The sequence below is a fragment of the Eleutherodactylus coqui genome, chromosome 1 (assembly GCF_035609145.1).
Source record: "Eleutherodactylus coqui strain aEleCoq1 chromosome 1, aEleCoq1.hap1, whole genome shotgun sequence".
NCBI lineage: Eukaryota > Metazoa > Chordata > Amphibia > Anura > Eleutherodactylidae > Eleutherodactylus > Eleutherodactylus coqui.
The window spans coordinates 366151443-366165591 of record NC_089837.1 but is presented as its reverse complement, the minus strand read 5'-3'; the positions used below and the strand labels follow the sequence as shown (position 1 = coordinate 366165591).

The 14149-nt window shown below is 45.6% G+C and overlaps 1 protein-coding gene across 1 annotated transcript in view; it reads left to right on the top strand.

The window, feature by feature from the left end:
- The window catches only part of DMD (dystrophin), a 2524637-nt gene that overhangs the window by 1224594 nt on the left and 1285894 nt on the right, over window positions 1-14149 (top strand). The window lies entirely within an intron of this gene.

Genomic DNA, 14149 nt, shown 5'->3' with positions numbered 1-14149 from the left:
AAAATCTGCTCCTAGCCGCGTTTCATTAGAAACGGGCCGGAGCTGTCCAGCGCATTGCATTCAATGGAGACGGCAATAGAGCCCGCTCCATTTAAAGCAATGCGCTGCGGGCGAGCCCGGGATGAATTGTCGGGAAGGGCTTAAATATATAAGCCCTTCCCTGCAATTCATCCTAAAATGTGTAAAAATAAAAAATATATATATACTCACCTTCTCCTGGCAGCCGGAGCTCTGAGCGGCCGTCCTGCAGTGGGTGTGAAGGGGGTGTGAGTCAGACCTGCCCCCTGATTGGCTCAGAGCTGAGCCAATCAGAGGCATGTCTCACTCACACCCATTCATGAATTCATGAATGGATGTGAGTCAGACCTGCCCCTGATTGGCTCAGCGCTGAGAGGAAGCAGTCACTCATCCATTCATGAATTCATGAATGGGTGTGTGAGTGAAACCTGCCTCTGATTGGTCAGGGCTGTGACCAATCAGAGGCAGATCATTCAGCAGGCGGGGATTTTAAAGCCCCGCCGGCTGAATAGTGCCGAGAAGCAGTTCAGGAGAACTGACAGCGGCCGCGGCAGAACTCCGGCTGCAGCGGAAAGGTGAGTATACAATTTTTTTTTATTTTAACACATTTTAGGATGAATTGCAGGGAAGGGCTTATATATTTAAGCCCTTCCCGACAATTCACCCCGCGCACGCCGGCAGCCCATTGCTTTCAATGGAGCAGCTGTATTGCCGTCTCCATTGAATTCAATGGGCAAACATCATTCTTCTCTGTCACAGCTGTTACAGCTGTGGCAGAGAAGAATGATTTGTCTTCTATATGTTCTCAATGGGGTCGGCGCTGCTGCCGCCGGCCCCATTGAGCGCATATAGAGAAGAGAACAGGAATCGCAGATCGCAGATAGGTGCGATCTGCGATTTCTGTTCTATAATTTATCGGACGAGTGCATAAAAAGCGCTCATGTGTCTGATACCATTGCAAAGCAATGGTTTTATAAAATCGCCGGACGCATGCGCATGCGCAAATCGCGGCTGAAAACGCCCGTCTGACTAAGGCCTTACACAGATGTTACAGATGTTACGATTTGCGCATGCGCATGCGTCTGGCGATTTTATAAAACCATTGCTTTGCAATGGTATTGGACACATGAGCGCTTTTTATGCGCTCGTACGATAAATTATAGAACAAAAAATCGCAGATTGCACCTATCTGCGATCTGCGATTCCTGTTCTCTTCTCTATATGCGCTCAATGGGGCCGGCGGCAGCAGCGCCGACCCCATTGAGAACATATAGAAGACAAATCATTCTTCTCTGCCACAGCTGTAACAGCTGTGGCAGAGAAGAACGATGTTTGCCCATTGAATTCAATGGAGCCGGCAATACAGCCGCTCCATTGAAAGCAATGGGCTGCCGGCGTGCGCGGGGTGAATTGTCGGGAAGGGCTTAAATATATAAGCCCTTCCCTGCAATTAATCCTAAAATGTGTTAAAATAAAAAAAAATTGTATACTCACCTTTCCGCTGCAGCCGGAGTCCAGCCGCGGCCGCTGTCAGTTCTCCTGAACTGCTTCTCGGCACTATCAGCCGGCGGGGCTTTAAAATCCCCGCCTGCTGAGGGATCTGCCTCTGATTGGTCACAGCCCTGACCAATCAGAGGCAGGTTTCACTCACACACCCATTCATGAATTCATGAATGGGTGAGTGACTGCTGCCTCTCAGCGCTGAGCCAATCAGGGGCAGGTCTGACTCACATCCATTCATGAATTCATGAATGGGTGTGAGTGAGACATGCGTCTGATTGGCTCAGCGCTGAGCCAATCAGGGGGCAGGTCTGACTCACACCCCCTTCACACCCACAGCAGGACGGCCGCGCGGAACTCCGGCTGTCGGGAGCAGGTAAGTATATATATATATTTTTTATTTTTACACATTTTAGGATGCATTGCAGGGAAGGGCTTATATATTTAAGCCCTTCCCGACAATTCATCCCGGGCTCGCCCGCAGCGCATTGCTTTAAATGGAGCGGGCTCTATTGCCGTCTGCATTGAATGCAATGCGCTGGACAGCTCCGGACCGTTTCTAATGAAACGCGGCTAGGAGCAGATTTTCGGGCGATTTGCGGGCGACTTGCGCGCACCGGTCACGCGATTTGCGGATGCGCATCCGTCATGCGATCCGCAAATCGCGCGAAAAAACGCCCGTCTGACTAAGGCCTAACACATCAGTCACTTATAGGCTATAATGGTATCCATTTAAGGAATACATTATGAAAAGAATATTGAAAAGCTCATGAAGTCATGATGTATCAGTGGCATCTGTCACCCATAAACTACGCTGTTTCACCTAAAATAAAATATTTACATTTATAGCTGTTTGGACACTAATTATTTTATTTTTTATTAACTGTAACTAGGGTTGATTTTTGGAGTAGGGCTTATATTGTAAGCATCCTCAAAAATCCAGAAAAATCATTCTAGGGCTTATTTTCAGGATAGGTCTTATTTTCAGGGAAATTGGGTATTATCGTTTTTAACAGAATGCATCTGCTTGAAATAGCTATGTCTGCTGCACTATTACATCCAAAAAGCATACCCAACACATAACAACCTTTGTCTACTGAGTAGGGGGCCTACTGACATATGCAGCAGTAGCCTTGCCAGTACATATTTCAAACACTTCACAAAAATTCTAAGTGAAAGTAGCTTTGTGTTGATAGGATCTGATTTAACCCTTTCCAATCCAATTGGTATCCTGATTTTCCTACGGGGCTTACTCTTTTTCTACTGTTATACAAAGGCGCTATCTGCTGGCTAAAGCCAGTACTGCATGAGGTGACATGTTAGATAGGCTCCGACAGCAGTGAGGCTGGCAATATACAGTAGGAGAACCCCAACGGACGTCTTCCAAGATCAGAGCTGTATAGCCGTAAATCATAATGTCTTTGGATGTCAGACAGTGGATTGGAAAGGCTTAATGACAGCTGAACGCTGCCTCTGATTAGTCACAGTGCTCAGCCAATCAGAGGCAAAGTTTTTTTCTGGCAGGGATTTTTAAATCTCCAGCCAGGAGAAAATGCTTTAGTACAGTGTTGGCCTCACAGAGAGAATACACGCCGGAACCTGGACAGCGCCGCCAGGTGATGTAATAATTTTTTTTTTCTTTCACCTAGGGCTTATTTTTAGGGAAGGGCTTGCATTTCAAGCCCTTCCTCCAACAAATCACTGTGGGGGTTGCTAACATCTCATTGCTTTCAGTGGAGCAAGCTATAGCACGGGTTCCTTTGAATTCAATGGGATAGCATCGTCACAATGTTCAGTGATGAGGGGACTCCCCATGCGGATTCTTTATGCGCACCAGTTAGGTCTGTGCTGCGCATGAGAGGCACAGATGTACTATCTTTTGCAGGTGCACATATTTAGCGCCTGTAAAAGACAGACATCTGACCAGTGCAATAGGGAACCAATGTTTCAAATAGATGCGTTTCTTTTGTGCACATAGGTGCGCGCAAAAAATACGTCTGACTGAGCCCTAAGAAAGAGAGAGACCTCTTCATTCCAGGGACCGCCACAAATATTAATCATAATTACATACCAGTGTTACCATTAAAATATTGCTACATTTAAATTGATAACTATCATTATTTAGTGTTTAAAAGCCCAATCCCAGACAGTGTAGAGAACATTAAGTCCATGATAAGTAGGTGCACAATCCTTTCTAGCAGTTTGTGGACCTTATGAAATCTACCAACATTTAATGTACTTTATACACAATTAGATGTATTTGTGCTTATTTTCTAAGGTTTCTTTTTCAGGTTAAGTGATTTCAGAACTTTTTTCATTTCTATGCAGTCAGTTCTCTTACATTTGCTTTAATAATCTGCTGGAATCAAAACATGCTTCTACATTATTGCTGTAATAAAGTTGTATTTTAGCTGACCCCACTCTCATCAGTATCCAAGCAGTAATTTTCTTTGAATTGAAAACAGTTGGTGGTTGTGTTATATGTACCAAGCTGACACTGTTAAAAAGTGGACCAATTTGTCTGAATGCAAAATTGCACTTCTAAAAGTTTTGTATGGTGTACAGCACTTTATAATATAGGGTGCACTAATTACATCAAAGCAGAATCCATAGTTTATTATTTATTTGCTTATTTGTTGAAGTTGTTGAAGCAAATCTCCACTTAAAACCGAAAAATTCAGACATGATTGCAGTTAACCCTAATACATTTTTCACCTGCTAGTGAAATGTTGGCATTGCCTCTTGCTATACTCTTTAGGTGAAGGCAATTGATGAATATAGAATTTACTTACAGAATTTACAGATACATTCAAGTTTCAGCTAATAAATAAATCTTGATATTTGTATAGCGCCAACCACAGTGCTTTCAGGTAATTTATTACCCCCCACCTTGCCTTCCTCTGGATCAACAACACAGGAGGATAGACAGGCTGGACTAGATGGACATTGTCTTCATTCGGCCTTACAAACTATGTTACTATGTTACCAAGATAGGTACTCATTTTACCGACCTCGGAAGGGTGGAAGCCTGAGTTAACCTTCATGCTGGGATTGAACTTGCAACCCGCAGGTTGTGAGCAAGAGCTTAGGACTGCATACTGCTGCCTTAACAATCTTTATCTATTTCAATGACCCGTTGAAATGACTGTTATATGCATGACTAACTCAAGATAAGAGTCATATAACAAAATACATAAACTTGATACATTATTATTAGAGATGAGTGAACGTACTCGTCCGAGCTTGATACTCGTTCGAGTATTAGCATGTTCGGGATGCTCGTTATTCGAAACGAGCACCACGAGATGTTCGAGTTACTTTCACTTTCATCTCTGAGACGTTAGCGCGCTTTTCTGGCCAATAGAAAGACAGGGAAGGCATTACAACTTCCCCCTGCAACGTTCAAGCCCTATACCACCCCCCTGCAGTGAGTGGCTGGCGAGATCAGGTGTCACCCGAGTATATAAATCGGCCCCTCCCGCGGCTCGCCACAGATGCGTTCTGACAGAGATCAGGGAAAGTGCTGTCTTGCTGGAGTTGCTATAGGGAGAGTGTTAGGAGTATTTTAGGCTTCAAGAACCCCAACGGTCCTTCTTAGGGCCACATCTAACCGTGTGCAGTAGTGTGGAGGCTGCTTTTTGCAGTGTTGCACTTTTTTTTTTTTTTTGTATATCGGCCGTGCAGAGCATTGCGTCCTGCAGTAATTATACATAGTCCAGGGCCAGTAGTGGTGGTGAGGCAGGGACAGAAGACATATTTAGTGAATATAGGCAGTGGGCCTTTCCAAAAACATTTGGGAAAAAAACATCTATTTGGGCTGCCTGTGACCATCCTCAGTGTTCTGGGTCTGTGCTGGGGGTAGTTGTCCTAATTCTTACGCAACCAGCTAAGTGTTACAGCAGGCTTGCGCAAAATTTAGTGGAGGCTGGGACCGAGTCAGAGCCTGGGACCGCTCATGTCCTACCCACCCCCAGAATTGCGGGCCCCAGCTCGGTGTATCTGCAGCGGTGTATGCTTCCTCCACTAAACCACCCTCCTCCTCCAACGCAACCTCTGTCTCGCAATCAAGATGTGTCAGCAGCAGCAGCACGTCGCCAGCAGTCGGTGTCGCGCGGCGTGGCAGCACAGCGGTGGGCAAGCGTCAGCAGGCCGTGCTGAAACTACTCAGCTTAGGAGATAAGAGGCACATGGCCCACGAACTGCTGCAGGGTCTGACAGAGCAGACCGACCGCTGGCTTGCGCCGCTGAGCCTCCAACCAGGCATGGTCGTGTGTGACAACGGCCGTAACCTGGTGGCGGCTCTGCAGCTCGGCAGCCTCACGCACGTGCCATGCCTGGCCCATGTCTTTAATTTGGTGGTTCAGCGCTTTCTGAAAAGCTACCCACACTTGTCATACCTGCTCGGAAAGGTGCGCCGGGTCAGCGCACATTTCCGCAACTCCAAGACGGACGCTGCCACCCTGCGGACCCTGCAACATTAGTTTAATCTGCCAGTGCACCGACTGCCGTGCGACGTGCCCACACGGTGGAACTCTACGCTCCACATATTGGCCAGACTGTATGAGCAGCGTAGAGCTATAGTGGAATACCAACTCCAACATGGGCGGCGTAGTGGGAGTCAGCCTCCTCAATTCTTTATAGAAGAGTGGGCCTGGTTGGCAGCCATCTGCCAGGTCCTTGGAAACTTTGAGGAGTCTACCCAGATGGTGAGCGGGGATGCTGCAATCATTAGCATCACCATTCCTCTGCTATGCCTCTTGAGAAGTTCCCTGCAAAGCATTAAGGCAGACGCTTTGCACTCGGAAACGGAGGCGGGGGAAGACAGTATGTCGCTGGATAGTCAGAGCACCCTCATGTCTATATCTCAGCGCGTTGGGGAAGAGTAGGAGGAGGAGGGGGAGGAGCATGAGGAGGAGGGGGAAGAGACAGCTTGGCCCACTGCTGAGGGTACACATGCTGCTTGCCTGTCATCCTTTCAGCGTGTATGGCCTGAGGAGGAGGAGGAGGATCCTGAAAGTGATCTTCCTAGTGAGGACAGCCATGTGTTGCGTACAGGTACCCTGGCACACATGGCTGACTTCATGTTAGGATGCCTTTCTCGTGACCCTCGCGTTACACGCATTCTGGCCACTACGGATTACTGGGTGTACACACTGCTCGACCCACGGTATAAGGAGAACCTTTCCACTCTCATTCCCGAAGAGGAAAGGGGTTCAAGAATGATGCTATACCACAGGGCGCTGGTGGACAAACTGATGGTAAACTTCCCATCCGACAGCGCTAGTGGCAGAAGGCGCAGTTCCGAGGGCCAGGTAGCAGGGGAGGCGCAGAGATCAGGCAGCATGTACAGCGCAGGCAGGGGAACATTCTCCAAGGCCTTTGCCAGCTTTATGGCTCCCCAGCAAGACTGTGTCACCGCTCCCCAGTCAAGGCTGAGTTGGCGGGAGCACTGTAAAAGGATGGTGAGGGAGTACGTAGCCGATCGCACGACCGTCCTCAGTGACGCCTCTGCCCCCTACAACTACTGGGTGTCGAAGCTGGACACGTGGCCTGAACTCGCGCTGTATGCCCTGGAGGTGCTTGCTTGTCCTGCGGCTAGCGTCTTGTCAGAGAGGGTGTTTAGTGCGGCTGGGGGAATCATCACGCATAAGCGTACCTGCCTGTCAACCGACAGTGCCGACAGGCTTACACTCATCAAGATGAACAAAGCCTGGATTTCCCCAGACTTCTCTTCTTCACCAGCGGACAGCAGCGATACCTAAGCAATACGTAGGCTGCACCCGCGGATGGAAGCATCGTTCTCTATCACCATCAAAAACGGGGACCTTTTTGCTTCATCAATCTGTGTCTAATATTCCTCCTCCTCCTCCTGCTCCTCCTCCTGAAACCTCACGTAATCACGCTGAACGGGCAATTTTTCTTAGGCCCACAAGGCTCAGTCATATAATTTTTCTAAACAATTTTTATACGTTTCAATGCTCATTAAAGCGTTGAAACTTGCACCTGAACCAATTTTTATTTTAACTGGGCTGCCTCCAGGCCTAGTTACCACTTAAGCCACATTAACCAAAGCGATTAATGGGTTTCACCTGCCCTCTTGGTTGGGCATGGGCAATTTTTCTGAGGTACATTAGTACTGTTGGTACACCATTTTTTGGGGCCCTCGCCTACAGTGTAATCCAATTAATTTTTTGCCCACCTGCATTACAGCTGACGTTACATCAGCTGTGTTGGGCACTGCAATGGGATATATTTATGTACCGCCGGTGGGTTCCAGGGAGCCACCCATGCCGTGGGTCCACACGGAGTTGTAACTACATGTGTCCACTTCTAAAGAGCCCCAGTCTGACTGGGGCATGCAGTGTGGGCCGAAGCCCACTTGCATTAAACATGACATTACCTCAGCTGTGATGGGCAATGCAATGGGATATATTTATGTACCGCCGGTGGCTTCCTGGCACCCACCCATGCTGTGGGTCCACACGGAGTTGTAACTGCATGTGTCCACTTCTAAAGAACCCCAGTCTGACTGGGGCATGCAGTGTGGGCTGAAGCCCACTTGCATTAAACATGACTAGAGATGAGCGAGCGTACTCGGAAAAGCACTACTCGCTCGAGTAATGTGCTTTATCTGAGTATCGCTGTGCTCGGGTCTGAAGATTTGGGTGCCGCTGCGGCTGACAGGTGAGTCGCAGCAGGGAGCAGGGGAGAGCGGGCGGGAGAGAGGGAGAGAAAGATCTTACCTCCGTTCCTCCCCGCTCTCCCCTGCAGCTCCCCGCTCCATGCCGGCACCCGAATCTTCAGACCCGAGCACAGCGATACTCGGATAAAGCAAATTACTCGAGCGAGTAGTGCTTTTCCGAGTACGCTCGCTCATCTCTAAACATGACATTACCTCAGCTGTGATGGGCAATGCAATGGGATATATTTATGTACCGCCGGTGGCTTCCTGGCACCCACCCATGCTGTCGGTCCACACAGAGTTGTAACTGCATGTGTCCACTTCTAAAGAACCCCAGTCTGACTGGGGCATGCAGTGTGGGCCGAAGCCCACTTGCATTAAACATGACATTACCTCAGCTGTGATGGGCAATGCAATGGGATATATTTATGTACCGCCGGTGGCTTCCTGGCACCCACCCATGCTGTCGGTCCACACGGAGTTGTAACTACATGTGTCCACTTCTAAAGAACCCCAGTCTGACTGGGGCATGCAGTGTGGGCCGAAGCCCACCTGCATTTAATCGGACGTTACCTCAGCTGTGATGGGCACTGCAATGGGATACATTAATGTACAGCCGGTGGGTTCCAGGCAGCCACCCATGCTGTGGGTGCACACGGAATTCCCATTGCGGAGTTGTACCTGCCTGTGACTATTTATAAAAAAACGCGGTCTGACTGGGGCGTGCAGACACCTTGACAGAATGAATAGTGTGTGGCACATAGGTTCCCCATTGCTATGCCCACGTGTGCAGCTCCTGATGGCGGTGGCACAGGATTCTATTTCTCATTGCTTCTGTACAGCATTGTGGGCTATCGCCCCGCCCCTTTTAAAGAGGGTCGCTGCCTAGCCGTGCCAACCCTCTGCAGTGTGTGCCTGCGGTTCCTCTGGCAGACACACTTATAAATAGACATGAGGGTGGTGTGGCATGAGTGCAGCTGAAGGCTGCGCAGGGACAATTTGGTGTGCGCTGTGGACACTGCGTCGTGCGGGGGGGGGGGGGGGGGGGTTGGGCAGCATGTAACCCAGGAGAAGTGGCAGCGGAGTGTCATGCAGGCAGTGATTGTGCTTTGTTGGAGGTAGTGTGGTGCTTAGCTAAGGTATGCATTGCTAATGAGGGCTTTTCAGAAGTAAAAGTTGTTGGGGGGGGGGGGCCCCACTCTTGCCGCTATTGTGGCTTAATAGTGGGACCTGGGAACTTGAGATGCAGCCCAACATGTAGCCCCTCGCCTGCCCTATCTGTTGCTGTGTCGTTCCCATCACTTTCTTGAATTGCCCCGATTTTCACAAATGGAAACCTTAGCGAGCATCGGCGATATACAAAAATGCTTGAGTCACCCATTGACTTCAATGGGGTTCGTTACTGGAAACGAACCCTCAAGCATCGCGATAATTTCGTCCCGAGTAACGAGCACCCGAGCATTTTGGTGCTCGCTCATCTCTAATGAGGACAGATGAGAAAGCTGCACTAAGAAGTGTTAAGAAGAGAAAGATTTGACCTTAAATATTAACGGAAAACAAAAAGTCTGGTCCGATTCCATTTTCATTGCCGAAGAAATCATTTCAAGCTACCATACTTTTATTCATTCTTCTATTTAATAATTGGAGAAAAACAAGAACATGGTATTTAACTAAAAATAGTATATTTTTCATGAAGAAAATAAATAGCTTTGGAAGACTAAGGGCAGCTTCAAAATGCAGAGAATAGAACCCATTGGTTTTAATGGGTTCTTTCTCATTTCCTTCTTTTGCGCACGCATTTCACCCGCATGGAAAAACGCAGCATGCTCTATTTTTGTGTGTGTTTGCGCACCAAGGATCCCCATAGAAGTCAATGGGGGGGTGCAAATGTGTGCTAAATGCCTGTGCAAGTGCGCAATATGCAGCACATTTCCGTCAAAAAAAAAGAGAACACATCTGGACCTCACTCAGCTAAAAAGCCTATGAAATTGGGGCATGGTAGTGTCCCGTGCGCAAAAACACCTGCCCTGCATGTGCAAAAAATACAATAAAATGTGCCGATATGTGCGCAAATCTACCTCATTCACAGCACAACTACGATGCACTTAAGTGTACAATTGTGCATATGCGTGTGTGAGGCCGCAGCAGGGCACTTTTTCACTGCACAATTATCATTCAGAATCTCTCTGGATTGTGGAAATCTGAACGATAATTGTCCAGTGTAAATGCTGCCGGTGACTGAATAACGAATGATAATTCATTTGTTGTCTGCTTTCTGCAGGTATAAGAATCAAACGATGAATGACTGCCTGTTTATTGTGAATGGAGGCTGGCAGGCTAACGCAAGTTCCATCCCACTTTGCCTCTTTTCACTGAGCGATCATCACTGGGATGACTTTCATCCAGTGTGAAAAGGACCCATAGGCCCAATGTTACCGGCATCGGGCGGGTTTGATTTGCGGAATCAAGATCCGCAAATCAAGCCGCCTATGGGGAAACATGGGCGACCGCAAATGAAATAAGGCATGCAGATTTATTTTGCGGACCTTTTAGTTCGGAAAACAAATCGCAGCAGGCTCCACTTCAGTACAGGCCACGGATTTCATGGAAAAGTAGGGGTTTAAAAAAAACCTCTACTGCGCATGTGCAGCAGCGTGCCGGCCGGTGTCTCTGCACATGTCCGTAGTGAAGAAAATGAAGACCCTGACAGGTAAGTAGAAGACCCGCAGTGTCCTCAGCCACGGGCAGGGTCGGATTCTGCTGCAGACTCCCGCATGCAGAATCCGATCCGCCTGGGAACATTAGGCCTTAGTCTTTATGCACTCGATAGAGCCTTGTGCACAGAGCCCTATACAGAGGGCATGAAATCTCTGGCTCTGTGCATAGTGCCATGTGCTACCATTTGGTGCCTTTCTATTGCACAATATGATGGAGGTTGTACACCTTCAGAAGACTATGGCATTCGATAGAACATGGTATACTAGATATACTCGGTCTCCATAAACTTTAATGCATTGTATATTATACTGCTATATAACTTGGAGGTTGGCCAGAGCTGTGATATGCATGAGTCCTACTTTCAGTGAATAAATTGAGTCTACAAGGTCCGTAAAGCTAGTCCTGTATAAATAATGAGTGATAAACGAATAGGAAAATAATATAGCATTGCTTTGCTTTTCTCCAGATACCCCAGTTAGCTCACACTACAAAACAATATTATGAGGTTAAATGTACCCATCTGTATGTATAAGATATTGAGATTCTAAATTAATTTTAATATATGCTGGTAGTTAATAACAGAAGTCACTTTGCAATATACTTCATGGGAGAACTGTGCCTCCACTTGCTAATGACTGCTGCAGGGCCCTACAGGACAAACCCAATGCACAAGAGCAATAACATTTTAGAATCTCCTTGGCACCTATATTTACTTGAAAACCTCTGATACCAAGCCACTAGCCGAGGTACAGAAGCCCAGGAAACATTGCACATTTCTTGAAAGCAGGGGAAATGCAGTGTTACATCATGATTATTCAAAAAACTGGTTTTCGATATAATGCATAAACCGGCCAGGCCTTCCAGAGCCAGAGATGCCCCTCAATGATATTCTTGTGTCCTAATAGGGCATATGGACAGTGGCTATTCTGATGACAAAACCCTTTAAATGAAACTCATCACTGTAGAGTCCAGTGCATAAAAATAACCATTTCCAATATTCTTTATTCTGTGTTAAGCGTTAAGTTACTTTCATATGGCCAGTAATTTATATAAGTTGTTTTACCCAAGCCATTTCCTTCCTTCATAAGTAGCAATTACCATTAATATAATGAATACTATAGTATGGTCTTCAGGTATAAGAAGGTCATAAAGAAAGTAAATCACTGATAATTATTTAACTTAGCATGTTTGTGTAATTTAATGTCCTGCATTGTGCAGCATAGAGAGTCAATGACCCTGTTTGAGATTGTTTCGTGGAGAGATGGTAATTCCTTAACATAATGAATGAATTTGAGGTCTGAATTACATTTAATGCTAATAACCCTTTCAGCTATTATATAATTATATATTACAATAGCCAGTTCTCCATTTAATTATATTGATACAAGCATTTCGATTTGGACAGGAAATGTATATGGTTTTGTACTTCTTATTTCTTACTATTCCAAGAATGTAATGAGGTTCCATATTGATAGCCTACCATAGGCCATTAGTATATGATTTGGGAATTTCAAAATTTAGTACCTTCATGATTAGAATAAAAAAAAGGCTCAGGACACTCATGTGAAGGAATCTGACCTGCAGCACCAAACAAAGCCATAAGTGTATAGACATTCCTCTGTCAGGTACTGCCAGACTCTAGAAAGTACCACTGCCCCTTTGTTGTTCTTGTAATCATTATCAGACTCTATTAACCCTTTCCAGTCCACTGTCTGATGTCTTAAGACATTATGATTTAAGCCTGTACAGCTCCAATGTTGGAAGACGTCCATCGGGCTTCTCTTACTGTATATTGCCAGCCTCTCTGCTGTCGGAGCCTATCCAACATGTCAACTCATGCAGTACTGGCTTTAGTCAGCAGATAGCTCTGTCGTATAATGACAGAAAAAAATAAGCCCCCTAGGAAAACCAGGATACAAATTGGATTGGAAATCAGTAGTACAAATAAAAATAAGAAACTCTGAAATATTTAATGTTAGAAAAAAAAATCCACTTCCCCCTGCCTTCCTAAAGTGTGCCACCAATTCTAAACAACTTTCCATAAGGCGATAACATAAGAAAAGATAAGGAGCTTTGATATATATTTTTATTACTGAATGTCTCTCTCCCCAGTTCCTTTTCCATGCTGCCTTCTTAACTGCAGTGTAATGCAAAGAAAAGATGAATTTTAAGCTTCACTGAGAGATCAGGTTACAGATGCCTATATAAGTCTATTAAGAGGAGAGGGGAGGAAGTATGAGACTAGCTGATATGTTGTCTCCCATCAATAGCACACATAGAGAGGAGGATATCCTGCTCCCCTATCTCTGTATCACAACCTCAGAACCAGCAGCAGCATGGTGTACATTATACAGCAGTAAGAAATAATGTAGCAAGTAATCAAGTAAAACATTTATTAAACTAAAGTAAGTAGCATCTCTGTGTGTCTGTATCTCTCTTATTCCGCTGATTACACTTTCTCCACCCTCTGTCCTCTCCATAGCCGTCTATATGCAGCATGTAATATGATCTCTGAGTGAAGTTGAAAATATGTTTACTCTCTGCTGTATAGATTTTATAAGTAAATTCTGATTGAGTGATCAGGGCAAGTAACAAGGAGAGGAGTAGAAGAGTCTGATAAGTGGAGAATGAACCATGTTTATGTCATAAGATATATTATAAAGTTTATTATCTTTGCTTATACTTTATGGAAAGCTGTTTATAGTCAAAGATAAGTCTTAGATATAAATATATGTCTTAGATCAGTCATTATTTTGTTATCTGGCAGAATTTCTATAGCCTTATTTGTAATGAAGAACTTTTTCCGACATGTATAACAGTACAACGGATTTGGAACAGTGTATGATTTAGAAACACTTCCATGGATTAAGGCTAGATAGTGCAGACAGTTGCCTACAGTGCTCATGAGGCAGGGAGGAACACTGTTTATGGATTATAACAACACTTTGTCTCCTTAGCAATGTAGACTAATATAATTATATTCTCCAAATTATTTAATAAGAATATAACTATTATTGTTAACATGTTCATCAATATTATTAGCAAAATTCGTTGTGTATTGAAAATGAACAGCTTTAATAAGATACTTTTAAAGCCCTGTGTAAATATTAGGTTAGGTGTCAGAGTTACTAAGGAGGTAATGTGTGGGTGCTCTATTACCACTTTAATATATGTTGTACAATTTAACACTTGGCTAACTTCCAATTAGTTGCCTTTGTGCTATTCTTAAAT